The sequence below is a fragment of the Struthio camelus genome, chromosome 7 (genome assembly GCF_040807025.1).
Source record: "Struthio camelus isolate bStrCam1 chromosome 7, bStrCam1.hap1, whole genome shotgun sequence".
Lineage (NCBI taxonomy): Eukaryota > Metazoa > Chordata > Aves > Struthioniformes > Struthionidae > Struthio > Struthio camelus.
In genome coordinates this window covers 38,540,269-38,558,667 of record NC_090948.1, presented here as the reverse complement: position 1 = coordinate 38,558,667, position 18,399 = coordinate 38,540,269, and the positions used below count along the sequence as shown (strand labels likewise).

General features: G+C 39.9%; 1 protein-coding gene, 1 long non-coding RNA gene and 1 other non-coding gene across 7 annotated transcripts in view; 1 reads left to right on the top strand and 2 right to left on the bottom strand.

Moving 5' to 3' along the window:
• Positions 1 to 16,974, bottom strand: part of LOC104144876 (uncharacterized) — a 29,863-nt gene extending 12,889 nt beyond the window's left edge. Inside the window, exons 1-4 of one of the 2 annotated variants that reach the window (XR_011142268.1) lie at positions 16,686 to 16,932; positions 15,872 to 15,977; positions 15,573 to 15,639; positions 3,098 to 3,201 (exon numbers count right to left, since the gene is read on the bottom strand). This is a non-coding gene — a long non-coding RNA (uncharacterized lncRNA). Of the gene's footprint in view, positions 1 to 722; positions 3,202 to 15,572; positions 15,640 to 15,871; positions 15,978 to 16,685 lie in introns of those variants that run through there. The other variant, XR_011142267.1, reaches the window with a different exon arrangement.
• CTNNA3 (catenin alpha 3) overlaps positions 4,447 to 18,399 on the top strand; it is a 571,770-nt gene continuing 557,817 nt past the window's right edge. For 2 of the 4 annotated variants that reach the window (XM_009676033.2, XM_009676010.2), the window contains exon 1: positions 17,797 to 17,888. The gene's annotated coding sequence lies outside the window, so the exon portion shown is untranslated. Of the gene's footprint in view, positions 4,963 to 6,516; positions 6,890 to 17,796; positions 17,889 to 18,399 lie in introns of those variants that run through there. The other 2 variants (XM_009676026.2, XM_009676018.2) reach the window with 2 other exon arrangements.
• Positions 4,536 to 4,617, bottom strand: TRNAS-UGA (transfer RNA serine (anticodon UGA)). The gene has a single exon. It is a non-coding gene; the product is annotated as a tRNA-Ser (tRNA).

Genomic DNA, 18,399 nt, shown 5'->3' with positions numbered 1-18,399 from the left:
GGGGATGAATTAACCTATTCCCAGGAGAGAAAAACCCAGAGGTACCGGAATGGCAAAGGAAGCCATGCAGCCTGTTTTGTTTCTGGGACAGCATCAACGGGACCTGATGACCAGTAAGAGGAGCTCACTGCAGTAAATGGGCAGCCTAGTTCTCTTTCCCACTTTAGAAAGGAAAGAATTAAGCATATGCCAAATTGCATTGGATTCAGGACACCCCACCCCCACCCCACAAGCAGAAATGATTCATCTTTTTTCTCCTTCTTACGTAACGTTTTTAGAAGTTTTATTGCTAGTAGCATGAAAAGATCCAGCAAATGTCCCAAGTGAGGTCATGCACACTACCATGGTGCATTGGCCTCTGCACTGGTAAACACATAGCTGAGGTCCCAGGTCCCTCTTCAGCAGCTCCCGTGACTTGTTTAGGTAGGTAACAACACTGCCCTGACTGCTCCGGGTATCTGAGGGTCTGACTTGGTGAGTGATTTCCTGAGGCAGCCCCTGAGCCTTGCAGTGCTCAGGTGCTGTGTTGGGTATAGTGCTAAATGACTTGGCCTAGCTCGGCAGGAAAATACACAGATCTGAGAAGTGAGCCTAGACCCTCCAGGATCTAGTTAAAGGTGTAGACTACACCTGAGCCTTTTGGGCTTGAGGGGCCTGATGAGATTTCAGCTGAAAGCTATGAGATAGCAGAGAGGGAGTGGGAAAGGTGGTGGTGATGATGATGATGATGATGATGATAAAATACAGAGAACAGGGCACACTGGTTAATGCTGCATTCTTGGTCTTTGAGACTGTACTGGCCAGTTTTGTAATATCGGGAAATTAGGTACCTGTCTGGCCTGCAGCTTACAGCAAAATCAAACAGCTGTGGGTGTTCTTGCATTGTATGAAGTTAATATAGCTTTAATATTAATTACTGCAGTAATTCTTTTTCTTGTGCAAATGCTAAATGGATAAGATTGAGGAGATTCTAGCTCTTCCCAAACTTTTAGATCCCAGCAGCCGAGTTAAAAAGTTGATGATGAATACAAATAGTATATGACTTAAAATCCCAGCCTGCGTAATGCTGAATGACAGACAAGATTGTATCCTGACTGCTTGTTTTGTTCTTTAAGAAAAAAGCAGCTATATGTTCTGTAATAGAAGCAAGTGTCCTGATGACTAAAGCAGATACTGAGTAGCTTTAATTTCCTGAGCATAAACACTGCTGCCTTATGCTTTAATATCTTGAAATAAGAGACAAGACTGCTGGGAAGGTAAGAAGTGAAGCTGTTATAAAGCTGGTGAAATTACACAGCAAAAGATAAAGCAGCTCAGCAAGTTATCAGCCTCTGCCGCTGCCAGGTGGGCTGATAGTCATCAGTCAGCTTATTCTGGGTGTTATTATGGTGGCTCAGCGTACGTGCTTGTTCTGCTGTTATCAGAGTTTCCAAGCCTCCGCTGTGATGCAGGCACTGCATATGTTTGCCTTTTTTCCTTTACTCCTTTAGTCTCATCTCCCTCCCGCATTAATGAAGCTGAGACTTCATGTGCTTTTTTTGTCCCAACTTGTGTCTGAATCATTACTGTGGTGCACAACATAGAGACTGGGAAGTTTTACATGCCTTAGGTTTGTCAGGTGCATCATAACCTGTCGCAGGTGCTGGATGCTGGAGAGTAAACTAGTACAGCATCTTCACGGTGGCTTGTTCTTGCTCCCTTCTTTTGGCGGGGCAGTGAAGAAGGGGGACAACTCCTACAAAATGAAATCTGCTGCTGATGTCTGGAAGGGTTTCTGGCCTTGCGTGAGCTGCAGTGCGGGTCTCAGTGCTTTGCACAAAATGATTTGTATGCTGCTGGAAAGTATTGAAGGCTTCTCGGGCACCAAAGGCAGGTAGCTCTTAAGAGGCATGATTTGACTCTTGTGCCTCAATTCATACAGAAACTAGGTTTACTTCTTCAGGACTGCCTTGATCCTTCTTGCTTTGATAGCTGACGTGTAAAAAGGGAACCAAATCGGAGCGGTAGTGCTTTACACTTTCGCTATAAAACGGAGATCAAAAGTGACAGGAGGAGAGAAGTGAACCCACCCAGAACTTCAGTGCTGATACTGTGTAAGCAACTTCAGTAGACTGCGTGGCAGCCCTTACTTACGTTCTTTGGTAATTAAAAAAAATTTACAAAAAACAACTGAAATTAAAACCGTATGGTTCTTCCCTTGCAGTGCCTTGATGGGAACATTTTAATAAATCTTGTCGAAGGGAGAGGGTGGGAAGTAACTTGGGTGTTCACTGCTGCTCTTTTGTTTTCCAACTGCAAGTTTTAGGGACAAAGCAGTTTCAAAGCAAAACGTTTCATGAAATGCAAATATTTTAGTTGCCTTCCTGACAGCCTGTCTTTTTTTTTTTTTCCCCCCAAGTGAAATTTAAAATAAGAATGTGTTTTGGTGTTTGTTTGAAATTTTCATCTCTAGCAAGTTCTCAGTGGAAAGGACATCTTGAGGATGAGAGCATCATAATAAATATTTATCATGTTGGTGCTTTGTCTTCAGATTTATTAAAGCAATGAAATGCGTCTTTGGGAAATAAGATACTTTAAGGAGTCAGTTAAAGAAAATAAAACAAAAACAACTGGTGACTTTCTCAGTGATGCAGTGGGAAAGAAGGCCTGAGTATGAAGCTTGTCCATGGGATTTTGTATTTTTCCTCATTTAAAACTTCCTTTTTATTAATTTGGAGTTGCATCGGAAACACTGTATTACACAAAACAGAGTTTTCTCATCTGTTCCAGATTACAAGGGAGGGTGGGCTTTTAAAGTTACATAACAACAACAAAAAGTTTACATTACTGACTGATTAAACAAAGCCGACTCTTATGCGTGGAAAAGAAGTTATAATTTTTTTCTTATTATTGGGAAGGTGCACGCTCCCTGAAGAGTCTGGTATCTTGCAGGGTAACGGACCTCTCGCACTGCTTTAAACACGTAATTTAAACTGTGCTGTGCCGGGGAGCCGTCTGGCATTGGCAGGCACATGCAAGGGATGTAAGGAACGCTGAAATTAAAAACCCGTTTCTAATACAGAGTTGAATTTTCTCAGGTATGCGATCTGCTTCCGACCTGGGTTCTGGCTGATGCTGTTTGGGCTGCCATGGGTCACCGGCGCCGGGCGCTGCAGGCGGGCGGCTGGTCTCGGACCTCCTCGCTCCTCCTGGGATTTAATGCTGAGGTGAAATACAGCCTTTAACGTTTTTGTACGTGGCCAGGCAAAAAAAAAAAAAAAAAAACCAAACAAACAAGCAGCTGAACCTGAACTACCCGGAACAGGGAGCACGTTGAAATGTTTGTCCTGCTGCCAGCTTAAACTATGGTTTGTTTGTCCTCCCTTTTATTTTGTTCTGAGAAGGGAGCTTGCAAAATCAAGCTGTACTTGTAAAACACCACCATGGGAAGGTGTTTTCCTGGCTGGGAAGGGGCCCCTTTGCCCTCAGCCGGATGCTGGCTCTGCCCCGCTCTGTGCCTCTGCCGGGGTGGCACCGGCTGTGAGGAGCGTGCTTCTGGTCCCTGGAGAGGGGTCGCGCTGCATTAATATTGCACCTGCTGTACAAGGGCAAAGATGGAGCTGCATGTGCACTTATCCTTTTTAGAGAAATAAGAGTCAGAAGTAGCCGCTCCTACCCTGGCCTGTGTATTTTGGCCTCTGTGGAAGTGGCTTTTCTTCTTATCTATGACCTCTTCTTACCCAAGTTTGCAAAATTTTCAGCTATGCAGCAGAGGAGACTTGACCCATCTGAGGGGCAAGAGGTCAGCTGAAGCCAGGAGGCGGACGCGTGTGTGCACGTGGGAGCACCCTGGCCTTGTGTCTTTCCCGGTTGTTAGCTGCATCGTAATTTCTGTGGCTTGTGTCCTCTTTGTCAGATTGTGCGTGTGCGTGCACAGTGAACCAAGAATGCTTCACACCTGTGCAAAAAGCCATAAATGACAGGAAAAGATGACTTGGGACCTCTCAGCTTTCTTCATGCAAGGGAAAGTGTCATGGAGCAAATGCAATGAATATAGAGTAGCCTGCTGCAGACAAAAGTTTACTTATATTGTATCAGCTGTAAGACACATGGGCAGGATGTTAGCCCTTTGGGCAGAGCTGCACGCTGCTGTCTGTGTATAATGAGTTGCCTTAATACTGAGCTTTGCATTTAGACAGCGTATTGTGCTGACCTGGCCTCAGAAGAACAAGAAGATAAGCTGCAATGAGGCCATTGATTCCAACGCCCCCTTGTCCCACCTCCACCAAGTGCGGTTTTTCATAAACATTTTAAATGCAAAGATGGAAACTGACCCTCGGGACCTATTTTTGCTCTGGTACTACTTTGATTCTCCTGACAGAAGCAGAGAAGAGATGTGAGGGCAGCAGCTGAGTTGCAATAGGATGAAAGCTCGAGAATCCTCCTTCTGCAAAGTAACATTCGACAGCGAGAAAAGAAACGAGGATTAAAAGATTGGATATTAGAATGCAAGAAAGGGAGGAAAAGAGAAAGGGAAAAGGTAACCCCCGTCGGGCCGCAGCGAGCAGGGTTCGAACCTGCGCGGGGAGACCCCATTGGATTTCAAGTCCAACGCCTTAACCACTCGGCCATCGCTGCTGCTGGTAGCGCTCTTCCCCGGCAGCATTCCTTATCGGGCCTGCCTGCCGCGCCAGGCCCCGCCCCCGGCCGCGCTCTACACCAATGGGCGGCCTCGCGTGTCACCGCCCTCCGCACCACAGGCGGGCGGCTGGCGCGGGCTGCAGCGGCCGCCGGGCCCCGGGGGCTCAGGAGAGAGCGGCTTCCTCTGGAGGCTTTTTTTTTTTCTTCCCCCTCCGCCTCTCTTGAAGTAAGTGTCACTTACTTCATACTGCGATTTATTTTTTTTTGTTTGGCTGCTGCAAACGTCTGCTTTAGCTGCTGAGAAGTCAAGCAGCACAGGTGGCTCTACTCTTCCTTATGTAGGTAATTACTCCAATAAAGCATATGCAGCTATGCACCTCCGGAAAGAGTAGTGTCTCTTTCTGAGCTCCTGGGTTAGTCAAACTGAAGCATGAAGCCTGTGTCTGCTCCTGTAAATTAAACGTGCGAGCGTTGGCAGGCACCCTTGAATTTACCAGCCTAGGTACTGCCAGCAACTATTGTAAACTACAAACCTCTCAGGCGTTGCATTCATTTTTACAGTGATGTTACTTTAAATTTTGTTCTGTTTTTACTAATTTTGTTCTTCAAACTATTACATGTGGCATATGACTGCAATATGTAAATTAATTTAAATTTTTTCTGACCCATGCGTATTGATTTCTCATTATGCTCCCGCTGACCCCCAGTTAACCAACTTCACTTTCTATGCATCTTGCAAGGGGTAAAAGTACTCGTTTTCCTTTTCCACCCTTTTTGCAGGGTTTGTTTATGCTAAGGATTTTACCCTATTTTTGTCGTAACTTTTACTGCTTTTTAACAACAGCTAGAGTGGAGCTGGTGAGTGTATCTGTGGGTTTTTTCCCCTCTTCCCATGTTTGTTTTTATGAGTTACTGATCAAGACATGCTCTGAATAATGCTTTAACTTTCCTCAGCACCACAAGTATTGCTGGATTAATAAAGATCTTTAAAAATCTCAACAAATTAGTCCTTAAGAAAGTTCTCAGACACTGAACTGGGGAATGCAGAGGAGAGACCAAAGTTAAAAAGCATATATTTTATGATTTTAAAAAGACTCGGTCATGTTATTGCACTTCAGAAATATTTTTAAAAATCTGTTTAGCTTTTGAGTTTAAGTTAATACAGGTTTCAAATCCTTATCTTTCCATGTCTTACTCAATAGAAGTTAGGATTAGGTTAGTTTTGGATCACAGTCAGACGCATATGGCTCTGCTCAGCTCTGCGTTACTAAAACCAATACAGAGTTTATCATTAGTTTCGATGGGAAAGGATAAGACACAACAATGTGTACGGACCATCTGAAGAAACAGAGATGGTCCCTTAGTGGCGTGCAGGCCTCTGGTGACAGAAAACCTTCAACTGTTCCTCTAGAGCAAAGACAGTAAAAGACTGAATTGATATAGAAAACTTGACGCTTACTACGCGTTAGTGATTATTTTTTCCTGTCCTCTTATTGGATAGGGCTCAATGTTACTGTTAATATTAGTGTATATTTCATCTTCCTGTCCTCTATGTCTTTCTGTGTTGCTGTGGATATCAATTTTCCTTGTATTTAAAGCTCATGCTTGTGCTCTTTACTGTCTATATTTTAGCTAATAAGGATATTTTAAAAACATGAACTTGTAAAATGGTCTTTATTATTCTCCTTTATATCCCCCTATTCACCTCAGTACTTAAACAAAGATTATTATGATGCTGAAATTGCAGGTTGCTTAGTGTGTTTAAATCGTAAGTGATTTGGCCTGTTTTGCTGATATCCGTGTTATTTCATTCATTTGGTTAAGGCTCTCATAAACTGTATTATGCCTGATAAGATATTGTCTTTATAAATCCATAGCGTATGTGGCTTCATATACATGAAGGTGAAAAATGTGATTATACCACATTCTTATTATTATGTAAATAGCAAATACTCAACCTGCATGAATGGCAGAGTGAAGAAAAGTCATGCTTTCAGTATGGCCTAGTATAGCCAAGGAAAGCTTCCTAAAGAGCGGAAACAGAAGTGGAGACAGGCAGAGATCACGTTTGCTAATGGAGAAACAGTGCTTCTCTCCCATCTGAATGCCAGAAAAGACTTGTTGGGGCTTTAGTATAAAGTTGATTTTATTTTTCCTTCCTTTGAGGACAAGGAGCAGAACTGTTTACAGTAATGAATCTGCTGCAGATTTATTTTCTTACAAAAAGAGACTGCTTGAAATCCACACAAGAAGGAAGATCTTATGAAACGTAAGAATATTTTTACTATTCAAAATTAAAGGAAACTGAATTATGACAATACATCAAAATTCAGATTTGGTAATTCACCTTTAAGGAAGGGTATTTGTTCTATCCATTGCGAAAGGGATTAAACCAGGACTGTCACTTTTTCCTGGACAGAAGTTCATGCATGTGTGCTATGTACTAGTCTTCACATGCTTCATACATGTATTTGCCTCACTGCACATGCAAGATGGATAGAATGGAGGTTTCCAGTTCCAGCAGCCTACTGGATGCTTTGACTGAACTGTTGGACATCTGTAAATCCTGGACAAATGCACAAAAATGTTCAGCTTCTGACCAGAGGAATTTGCCAGGATGTATAAAGGGAAACAATTTAAACATATATTAGATCTAGTCTGGTCATGAAGTAAGGCCTCTTGACACTTAAGGTTATTTAATGACCTAGAGAGCTGCACAACAAACAGTTGACCATGTGATCACCTGAGTCTTGTATGTTATTTGTGCAAAGATTTTTTTTTTTTTTTAAACATGGAAAACATGATAAAGAACTCTTAAAAATGCTCTAAATTTTGAATCCTACCCACTTATTAAGGACTTCCTGTGACGGGAAAAATTCCCTCTTATCTAAATGAAATACAAAATTTGCCTACTCCGTTTTTCCTCGTGCCTTGTTCTGCTCTCCTCATTGAGGAAAACTGCAAAAAAGTCCATTACATTACTGGGAGTCATACATACAAACATTATTAAAGTCTAAATCAAAATGGTTTTATTTTTAGACTGCAGAAACAATTCTTGTGCTTAATTCTACTAGAGTACTATTTAAATACAATGGAGAAATCTAGACAATTTTTTTCCCTGTACTTTACTGAGGGAGAGCCTTTTTTAAATACTCCTCTTCTTGACTGACATGGTAAATAAGCTTTTTTAGTGTAAAAATTTTGATATCCAGTACTATCTGATACATTTTAGAATGACACTTTTGTAAGCTGAGAGAATAGATAAAATTATTACCCATCTACAGAGAAGTTTTGAGCTCTGTAATGGAAATGTTCAAGACAAAATCAGAAATGGGTATATTTGTTACTATTTTTAAATGGGCTTGTTAGCAAGCAAAATCAACTTGAATGGTATTAAAATCTGTACTATACGAATGTTCACATTGCCAAAGCTCTCACGCTGTTTGACCTCTGTTCTAATAATTGCCCCAGGTTATAATAGCACAATTCCTTTGTCTTAAGAATGAAGTTAATTGGCCTTAATACTAAATTACAGAACCATGTTTTGGAGTTCTTATTTGATCTCCCTGCCAAGGAGAGAAACTTATATTCTGATGCTATGCAAAATGCAGAAAACCCAAACAAGATGCAGCAAAGATAAATTACAATGTGGTCTCAGTAATAAAAACTTATTTATACGGAAGAAAGAGGGGGATGGTTATAGACATTTAGACCGAATACATCTGGGGAACTCAAACTAGGCTCAGTCTCAGTGGGAATGCCACCACTACCTATTAATGGCAACTCCAAGCCTCCTCTTTGCACCTAATTGATTTGCTGCAGAAAACAAGGTTACCAGTCTGGGCTCACCATTGGTAAGAACACAGCCCCATTGGAGCGCTGCTGTATGCTCGAGCACAGTTTTGTGTTTGTTAGCCTAACGCAAAGACATAGACTGCTTACAGATTGTCAGCTGGGAAACTGCTGGGTGGCCAACGGAGTATATCTCCCATTACGTAGTGAGGCATGCTATATACAATAGAGGCAGAACCGATATGTTTCTGAGCCGGGGAGGTCTTAGGGCTTGGATCTGGAGCTTAAGGGAACGCTTGAGGGCAGTTGTCCTGCCTCAAGCCTTCCTTGGAGGGTAAAACTCTATAGTCTAACCATTCCAGGCCCATAGGCTTTTGCCGAGTAGTTAAAAAGCAAGGAACGCAGACTTGGAAAGAGATGTCTTAAAACATAACATGCATCCCAAGATGACAGTTGCCTTTATTTCGTATTCACATAAATAGTGGAGTTGGGTTGAGAAATGCACAATTTCATTAAGATATAATGAACCATGGGAGTTGGCTGCCTGGTGTAAATGACATCAAAAGTGTTATTTAAGCGAGATAGATATACACACACACACACACACACACACACACACACACACACAGATATATATATCTGTAACAACTGTGTGTATTTTGTTTTTTTAAGAGCAATGCTAGAGTGACCTCCAGTGTTCTTTGTGCAAGCTGCAGGTGAAACAGGATGGGATATGCTGGAGGTATCAGGTGCAAAAGGAGTAGGCTTAAGCACTGTCACAGAATAATCTTGGTAGATGGACAACAGTCAGAAAGGGATTAGGGAAGAATGGTATAATTTGCAGAGTGCTATTTAAATTCTAGCACTTTGCTATGAAACTAGTACGTGCCCAAGACAGAAGGAGATCTCACTACATCGTGAAAGTTGCTAAACATATTCTAAAGAAAATCTGAACTAAAAATGCCATTGCAATGTTAAATCCTGGGTACGCCAAGATCGGGAAACTGAATAATATCTAAAAATTTAATTAAAACTCAAGATACAAGCCTGAAGTACAACTCTACTGAAACAAATTCTTAAACTGTAATAAAAAGGTCTCTTGCCAAGCACCGGAGAGCTTCCCCAGGTGAGGGTACATGAATTAATGAAGTATGACACCTATTGTACATAATCTTATTTTAAAGGTCCTAAATTTGGCTACCTTTAAGGGGCTAAGGCAATGTAAGAGGAGGGAGGTCAAAAGAAAACTGGGTAGGACTGATCTTCCCTAGCATTCGAGTAGGTACTTGACTTTTAGATGCCTGAGCCAGCTGCTCAAGTCGCCTGCTATAAAAATTAGAGCGAGATCCTTGCCTCTGAAAGGCAATTAACCTCACCTATTTTAGGCTGTTGTGAGCAAATCTTGAGATATGCTTTCCAGTAGTCACTGAGAGGCCCCGAAGATGACTAGATACCTGACTAAAAGCCTAATTAAAGCATTTATTATGTCAAACACTAAAAACTAGCAATAATTTTTATGCATATAAATGGTTGATTTGATGATTATTGCTGATATTTATGATATTGCTATGTAATCAGACCATTAACAGAATTCATGCATTTAACATTACTCTATGAATGGATTGTTTTGTAGTTTTTTAATTTATACCTTATGGCCTCTGTTTTTTGAATGGGAATAAAAATTACAGCTTCAGGAGCCTTCAGGAAGAATGGTGATATTTATAAAGTTTTCATAACTCCAACCAAAAGCTGAAAATGCAATTTTAATATAGTTGCTTTGAAAATGCAACTAAAACTATTAATACTAGGAACTTTTCTTCAGGGTAGGACTAAACGTGAAGTAAATACTAAGTAAGTTTTACTTTATCCCATAGGCTTTCAATGAAGATTTAACAGGTCAAAAATGAACAAAGGATAGTAGATACAAGTTTACAATTGATACGTGGATTTTGGAAAGCAGATGTCTTTCTCAAAGGAATCCTAAAAGTTTTATTCTTTTGAGTCATTTAAACCTAGCCAGAAGTGGACACTGGAACAGTTGATAGAGAAAAAAAATCGATTTGAGTAGGACTGCTGTACAGAATAATGGTAACAGGATAGGTTTCCCCACCTTTATTCATGACTTGGTAACTTCTGTAAGTAAAGAGGACAGATACCGCAAAATCCTTAATAAAAGTATTGGGAGTACTGCCTCTTCCATCCCTCCTCATGCATATGCTCTGTGCCCTTTTACTTAATTGATCTCTATCAGCTTTACAGATGCAATAGTTTCAACATTTATTTCTATTAGAAAGCCTGACTTTCAGAATGCAATGTGATTATCAGAAACTATTAATATGATAAGTCTCTGTGATGTTTGCAACAGAAAATTTGAATTAGATTCCGCCTGCTAAGTTAACAGGAAACATTTACAGCAGTGTCAGTGAACAATAATTTTGTGCTTGTGTGGAACCTAGGATATTCAAGAGTAAATTTTACATCTCTCTTGAAGAATGTAAGGGCATTAATGAATGGAACAGAAATTGTATATTGCAACAGACAGTGTCAGCACCATTATAGGACATCTTGTTCCATATTTTATTACTGAAAAAGCTAATGAATTAAAGATCACAAAAATATTGTTGCATACTTAAATATATTTCTTCTGTAAACTCATCCGATCAGCTTTGTAGTTCACTTAACAAAACTAAATGCCTAAACCATACAACCAATCAAAACATAACTCCAGAAGATCCCATAGGGCTAAAAATTTCCATTCTGTGTCCTTAAGAATGGATTTGGGTGGCCAGCTGCAGAAACAAACAGAAGTGGCTTCATTCTGGAACGTCTATATATTAGTGCAATAGCCTGTCTGTATAGGCTATTGCTCTATAAAAGTTACCATATAATAGTTTGTTCATACTGTGCTGTGTGCCCTTACTCTTAGGGCACTTTAGTCAAATTCCTAAATAGAAATTTAATTGTTAACGCTATTCCTCTGTATTTAATATGCACTTGCATACTTAATATGCATTACGCACTTGATTTATGCTAAACCTAGGGAGTTTTTGTGGCAACTCTGGTAACACCGAAAGCAGCACTCGTCCTTCATGGATCACTAGCTGTTTCCATCTATTTTTTGCATAATAGATTTATTAACAGTGTAAGGGTGATGGATTACATGTGTCTTAGCTCCACTGTGTTTCATTTTTTTTACACACTATCCTTACAATCATTTAGGATCCCTTAGGGAACAGTGATTCATTAGTTATTCACTAAGTTTTTTGTTGTTGCTGGTTTTATTAAGACATTTAAAGACCATTAAATGTGTATGCTTAACAAAATGAAAAGCTATTATTCATCATTTATAATTCTAACCACTACACCAAATTAGCTTGCCTGTGAAACTGATACTAATTTAGTATGAATTTTTTGCGTGCTCTATGAGAATTCTCCCGGATTAAGAAGTCAACAGAGTTGTCAAGTTCCAAGGAATTTGCATTTCATCATACCATGCTTTCCTGCATAATTTATTTAAAAAAGATGTCAGGTCATTCGTTCATGATATGGATATGTTTCCTACTTCTTTTCCTAGTTCAGAACCCTGTACTGTGCTCCTCATCACAGTTCCTTATCAGACATAATCAGTCCCTTACAGTGATTTTGCATCATGTTCCTTGCTTCGTGGTTCCTATGTTTTTGCTGGGGCTAATACAGTGGTGCTCCACTGTCTTTCTGCTTGGTTAGAAAAACATTCTGGCAGAGGTATACTAAAATTTCATATTAACGGATTCTCAGGTTGTGAAGTATTTCACTTGCTTGACTGTATTTGCTTGACTCTGCATTTACAGTGTCAGGTTCCAGTGCTAAAATAATGTCTGCAATGCGATTTCTAGTATGATAAAATGCAAAGAATATTTCAGTCAACCAGAGTGCTTAAGACATGATCTAACTAGCAATCATGCAGTGACATTAGAAATGTTGAATAGAATCCTGCTATCTTAAACCAAAAAGCTATTTAATGGATATTATAGGTATTTAGCTGGATAAAGGAAAAAGATAAAACCCCTTTTTTGAGATTAAGATATTAATTATACTTATTGCAAGGATGGTAGCATTTTTAGAAATTTTTAGTGCCTATGTTACTTGAAGTCAGAGCTCTAGTCTCGTTTCCCCTCTTCTAGTTTACCTCAGATATGAGTAGTGAGTACAAATATGGTTTCAGACGTACAACTCTCATAAAAACTCTTCTCTCCTGAGACAGAAAAGTTTTCATAGGACATCAGCCATGTTCTTTCACTATACTCTTCTTCTACCATGGATAGGTATAATTTTTGTGAATATTGAATTATGTTTATTCTGCGACTGAACTAAAGCTAAACTGGCGGACCGAGATGGCTCAGGGACCTGTTTATAACATATGGAGCTTTTCATGAGTTTAAACTTGTCAATGGTGACAAAAGTTGTTGCAGCGTAATGGCTGCTAGGCAGCTTCCATGGAATTAGTTGGTATCACAAGCTTTTTTTAAATTTTTTTTTATTTTTAATAAAAAAGGCTCACTATTGCATCCTTTACAGAATAAAAGGAAAAACAGATACGTCCTTAAAAGTGTCAGCTGAGAATTTTATAGAAATTATCTGGAAAATGATAAAAAATCCTAATAGTCTTGTAAACCAAACTATTCTTGTACTGCTAGTCCCCTGTGACTAAGGACTTTAGGCTTTTAGCAGGGTAGTGTGGAAAAGCTGCTGATGCTCTTGACTGACGAGTTCATTGTATGCAAAGATGGCTTCAGTTTCCTGGCATCTGTCTGGCTTTGCTCACAGATGCTTAATCAATTTAGTTAAAGCAATGTTTTAAAAGAAGTCTAACATCTGTCAACACAAGTATGTGGATAAATGTGTACTTAACTTGCTAATGCAGCTAAATATCAATTTAGGTGTTTAAATATCCATGCATACCCAAAATAAGGCACACAATTGTATGCTGAAGCATTCATTTCACTTTTGAAACTATGGCTCTTAAAGTTAACACAATGTATAGAGTCTGCTTTTCTCTTTAGTTCTCTTCTCATATGTTTAATAATGGATCTTTTCAGAAAGATGCATATAGTTCTACTTGTGTTTTTAAATGAAATTTTGAGTTCGCTGCTACGAGATTATCAGATTATATCATTGAACATTGGAGGCACCAATATATCCAAATAGTTGTTTATATTCTTAACTTTAAGCAAGTAAATAATCCTACTAAATTTAGGCCTATGTGCAGTGCGTTATTGGATCAGGGCCTTTTTCCTTAATGTGTTTATGCATCTTTACCAGATTTATTTAGTTTTACACAGAAAGCATATTCCACGTTTCTGCTTGCAGTTCTTTTATATACCCGTTTACTACATCTTTATGAAAAGAGAAACTAGGCAAGTGGATACGAAAATACCTCTAATGTTACATGTAAGCAGATATGCTTTCAAAATCTGAGTATGCCAAACAAGATATCATGGGCAGCTTCCCCATGAAAGTGCTACCCTACGTGCCAAAAAATAACTCATGGTAGGGCTGTTAATTAGATCTGGCTTTCCCAATGCATCTGACACACTGTAAATACAGGTAAGGAATAACATATCTACCACCTATACGAAAATAAAATTCGTTCCTAGCTAGCATTCTGCATTGCCTGACTTTTGTCTCCATTTTGTGCACAGATCCCTTTCTAAGTATGGAGGCCCCCAATTTACTTCAAAGAGTTGTTGCCTTTTGTATGATTCAAATGTTGAAGTGCAAGACATTTTCAGATTTTTCATATCATCATGCTTTTCTGGTTTGATAGATTTTTTTTTTCCTGTGGAATAATACAGAGCCTGTCTAAATAGTTTTAATTCATAACTGAGATTTTGCTGAGTTTTACAGGCTATCTTTCTCACTGTCATTACAGGAATGGCGGAATTACGATTTTTGGTTCAAACCAGTGGTACACCTGATTTTTGCTAGTACTTCCATATTCCCCGATGCTTTAGAAGAGAGTTTCAATGAGATGACAGTGGGCAATTATGGAAAAATCCCCTCATCAGAAAATCTCCTTGCTGATCAGTGGTTCACTTACTTAAACCTGAATTATAAATTTGTAACTTAACATAAAATCTATGCGTAGCAGTGACAGGTTGCAGTTATCCTGTATAAATTATCACTCTAATTCCTAGGAAGCCCCAGTTATAGATTGTAGCAGCAAACCCATGCAATTCTTCATACATGCAAAATCAAATACTTGGTTAATGTTGACATTATGTCATAATGACATTAAAGAAAAAGACATTGAATGTAGGGAAGCTAAAAATCGGTAACTTATTGAATGGAGATAATTTTGATTATCTTTTAAACAAGTTCCAATGGTTCTTTTAGATCAATTTTATTTTTCTTTCAAACTAAGCTTTTGCATATAAATCATCATGCAATATTTAAAGATTTACTAATTAGTCATCTACTGTTAGCATTTTGCTCATGCAGATATCTATTCTATGATATATAAAATCGGAAGTCATGGTTAAAAGTTTGATTTTTTTATAGGCCTATATCGTTGACTATTTCTGTCGCTGCAAGTGGAGAAACGCATTAGGAAGGGGCTGTGTCCTTCTTTGAAATGTCTGAATCTCCATCGATATTCTAATCTCTTTTTGATCTTTGGTTATTCTTACTTATATAGCAAAAAATTTCCTCCTCAAGAAAAATATCCTTCTAAAAGATAGTTTGAAGAATTAAGTCTCAAGGAATGGAAGTCTTGAGATTTGTGTCTTCTCTTTGTGCGGACCCCAAGAAGATGTAAAAAATGTATTTAGGAACTGCAGGCGCTGCTGCTCTGTTTCTAAAGCTTAGGATCATATTATTCATTTTGTAGTTTAAACTTCCAAGCTGCTAATTTCATACTCTACAGCTTCTCAGTAGTAGTAAGAAGTAGTGTCTGGTAGGATTGCAGGCTGTTTTTAAAGACTTCTCTGCTTAAATATTATCTATTGGTTATATAAAATTATAGCTTATGGATACAATTACCGTTCTGACAAGTTTGATTTAAAAATAATGTAAAATATGAAATGCAATAACTTTGCTCCGTACTTCCACTAAAAGTAAAAAAAAAAATTAGTAAATCAACTTAAAATAGAAAGAAATTACTAATTATTGCATTTACTTACAGATATTAGTAGAAGGCAAATGGCCTGTCCAGAATATTGAAATGTGCTGTCTGTAGAGGAATATATGCTGTGAAGGAAAAAAAAAAAAATCTTTTGTGCTATTTCTGAAAAGTTTAAGTGACTACTAGTATCACGATTTATTGCAGTAGTGTGAAATCCTGTTAAAGAATTTGATTTAAAAATTGTGAGTTTTTTAATCACTAAACTGTGAGGCTAGATTTTGTTGTCTCTCTCTTTCGGCCTAGCGTAGTCTAAATTATTTAAGCAAACAGTGATTACATCTGTACTGGTGCACTTACGGGTATGTCTAAGGTCCTGCGTCTGGTCACACACTTTCTCCGTGCCTTGATCCCATTTTGGGGCTGGACTCAGCTGTTCAACAGCTCCAACTTTTTGACTTGACTTCTGTGGGAATGAAATCCGTATATGAGAGGCGTGAAACTCTGATGTGTATCAGCCAAGTCCCTCCCCTGAGTGATCAAGGACCAGGACCGGGTCCACTCAGTGCACTGTGCACCTTATTCGACCCTGAGTTTGATTTACAGAAGTTCCAGCTGCAGCACAAGCGCTGGCTGTGGCCAGGTCCTGCTCCCATTCAGGGCCCTGTAATTCTCTCCAGAGTACCCTATAGCAGAATATATGGAAGTAGAACCTTGCCTTGTGAATGAAAAACTAGAAAAAAATCATGACAGTTTGTAAAACAAACAGAAACCCCCCCCAACACCTGACAAAATAGCTTATGTATCAGAAAAAGAGTGATACGTGAAGTGACATAAAATGATTAGACTTAGAAACACTAGGTTTTATACACATTTCTACGTTCAGTTCTCACAAATACTGCTAGGACGTGAACTTGACAGGAACGTTTGCCAATAGTGGAATCTATCTGTGGAAATTTCATTTTCCACTTCCTGGGAGCAGAAGTGGCATTGTGGCATGTTTACTTACAGACTGCTTAGGAAATAGCTTTCCTGGCAGGCAGTGTTTGCAAACAAACTGCACATAGCACATGTGCTTTGGTAACACAGCAGTTTTGTGAAATTCCCGCTATTAACTGCCCGTCCGCGCACTTCCCCAGAAGGAGAGGGAACGGCTCCCGCCCACGCCCAGTACCTGTGAGGGGCGCGCGGGCGGGCGACCGTTGGGGCGCGGCCGCGGCCGTTGGCGGTGGCGCGCGCCCAGCCGTTAAGGGTTTGGTCCAGGGCTGAGCGCGGAGCGTTTCTGGCTGCGTTTGCCTGTGAACGACTGAAAGAGGCCGCGTTGTCATTCGTGTGCCATTCGGGTGTCGGCCAGGGCCAGGGTGGGGTGTGAGGGAGGAGGGCAGCAGAGAGCGGGCTCCTCGCCCCCCAGACCCGCCTCAAGTGAGGGCGGAAGAGTGCGGGAAGAGTAGCTGCGTCACTCTGTGGAGAACGAGGCGGCGGCCGAGGGCAGGGCGTTGCTGCTGCTCCTGAGGGGAGAGGGGGGAATGGCTACAGGCTATAGGGCGTGCTAGAGAGCAGGTTGTAACAGGAGAGTATATCTTCAACGGGCTGTTGAGCCAGTCAGCCTTATTAATGTAATAACTAGGAAGGCTCTCAGGGACATGGCCAGAGGTATATCAGTGTCCCTTACTGAAGTGAAAGTGGGGCTCTGAGAGGCATTTCTAGATACAGCTGGCAGTCTGCTGTTTTATCATGGGCATGGGTGCTTTTGCTCAGAGCTCTTTTGGGATTTGAAACTCATTTCACTGATAGGAGCGGTATGAGCATGTGGCTTATCTTCTAGTGCCTGTCTTCTACTTTTGTCTGCCTTGTGTGTCCACGTGGCAGGGAAACGTGAGGGAATGCGTCCACTTGCAGTGGCTGTCCCCATTAGCCTGCCGTGTTTGTGCAAAATGGCCTCAGCAAAACTTGCCAGAGCATTTCTGCCAGTGCTTTCTGGGTCTTTGGCTACTAGGTGCCTATTTTTACTGGCTCAGGATGGCAAAACCGTTGTGCAAAACCTGCCAATTCTGACTGCAGCCCTGAAGTTGCCACAGATTTTGAAGTAATCTCTCTGAATAAGGACCGTGATGAAATGGAGAAATAGTTGGGAGAAAGGAAAGGGAAGAAGACAGGTTTTTGTTTGCTTTCACTGTTGACTTTTTATTTTGTGTAGAGTTAAATCTTTTGAAATTCCTCGGCTGATACGCTCCTTGGTGAGTTCAGTCTGTTTTAAAAGACTGACAAAAAAAACTCCCCTTGGTATGAGGGAATGAAATAACTTTGGCATGCATAGTTCTTTTAGTTTGTCTGAGGAATCACAGAGCTACTGGCCTACAAAGAGCTACTGAATCCTGTAAGTACCTGAAGGAGTGCCACCTAACTTGTAAAGTTACCAAATGTAGCAGAAAAGAACAAAAATCTTTGAACAAATCTACCTAAAAATACACCATATTTATAATAAATACAGGAATAGCATAAGGGCATTGAGAAAAATGCACTAATTTTATTTCATGATGAATTTACAGGAGTTTTCACACTGAACTGACCCTAACATTTCTGTGCTGAGGGTTCATTTTTCTGTTTGGGTGCCATCAAATTGGGTTGACTGGCAAAGAAATTAAACAGAAAAAGATTAAATCTACTCAGATAAACTAGTGAAAGACAGGTGAGGTGTGCAAATCAGGATTAAATTTAGCAAGGTGTAAAGTTGCGAGATAAAAGATTAGAAATAGTTAATAGCATGCATTCAAGAGGTTTGAAAGAGGTGATAAGAAGGCTTTTATAGAAATCTGGAAGATAGCCAAGGTGAAAAATACATAGTAGTGTATATATATAGTAGGTATAGTATGTATATAGTAATTTAC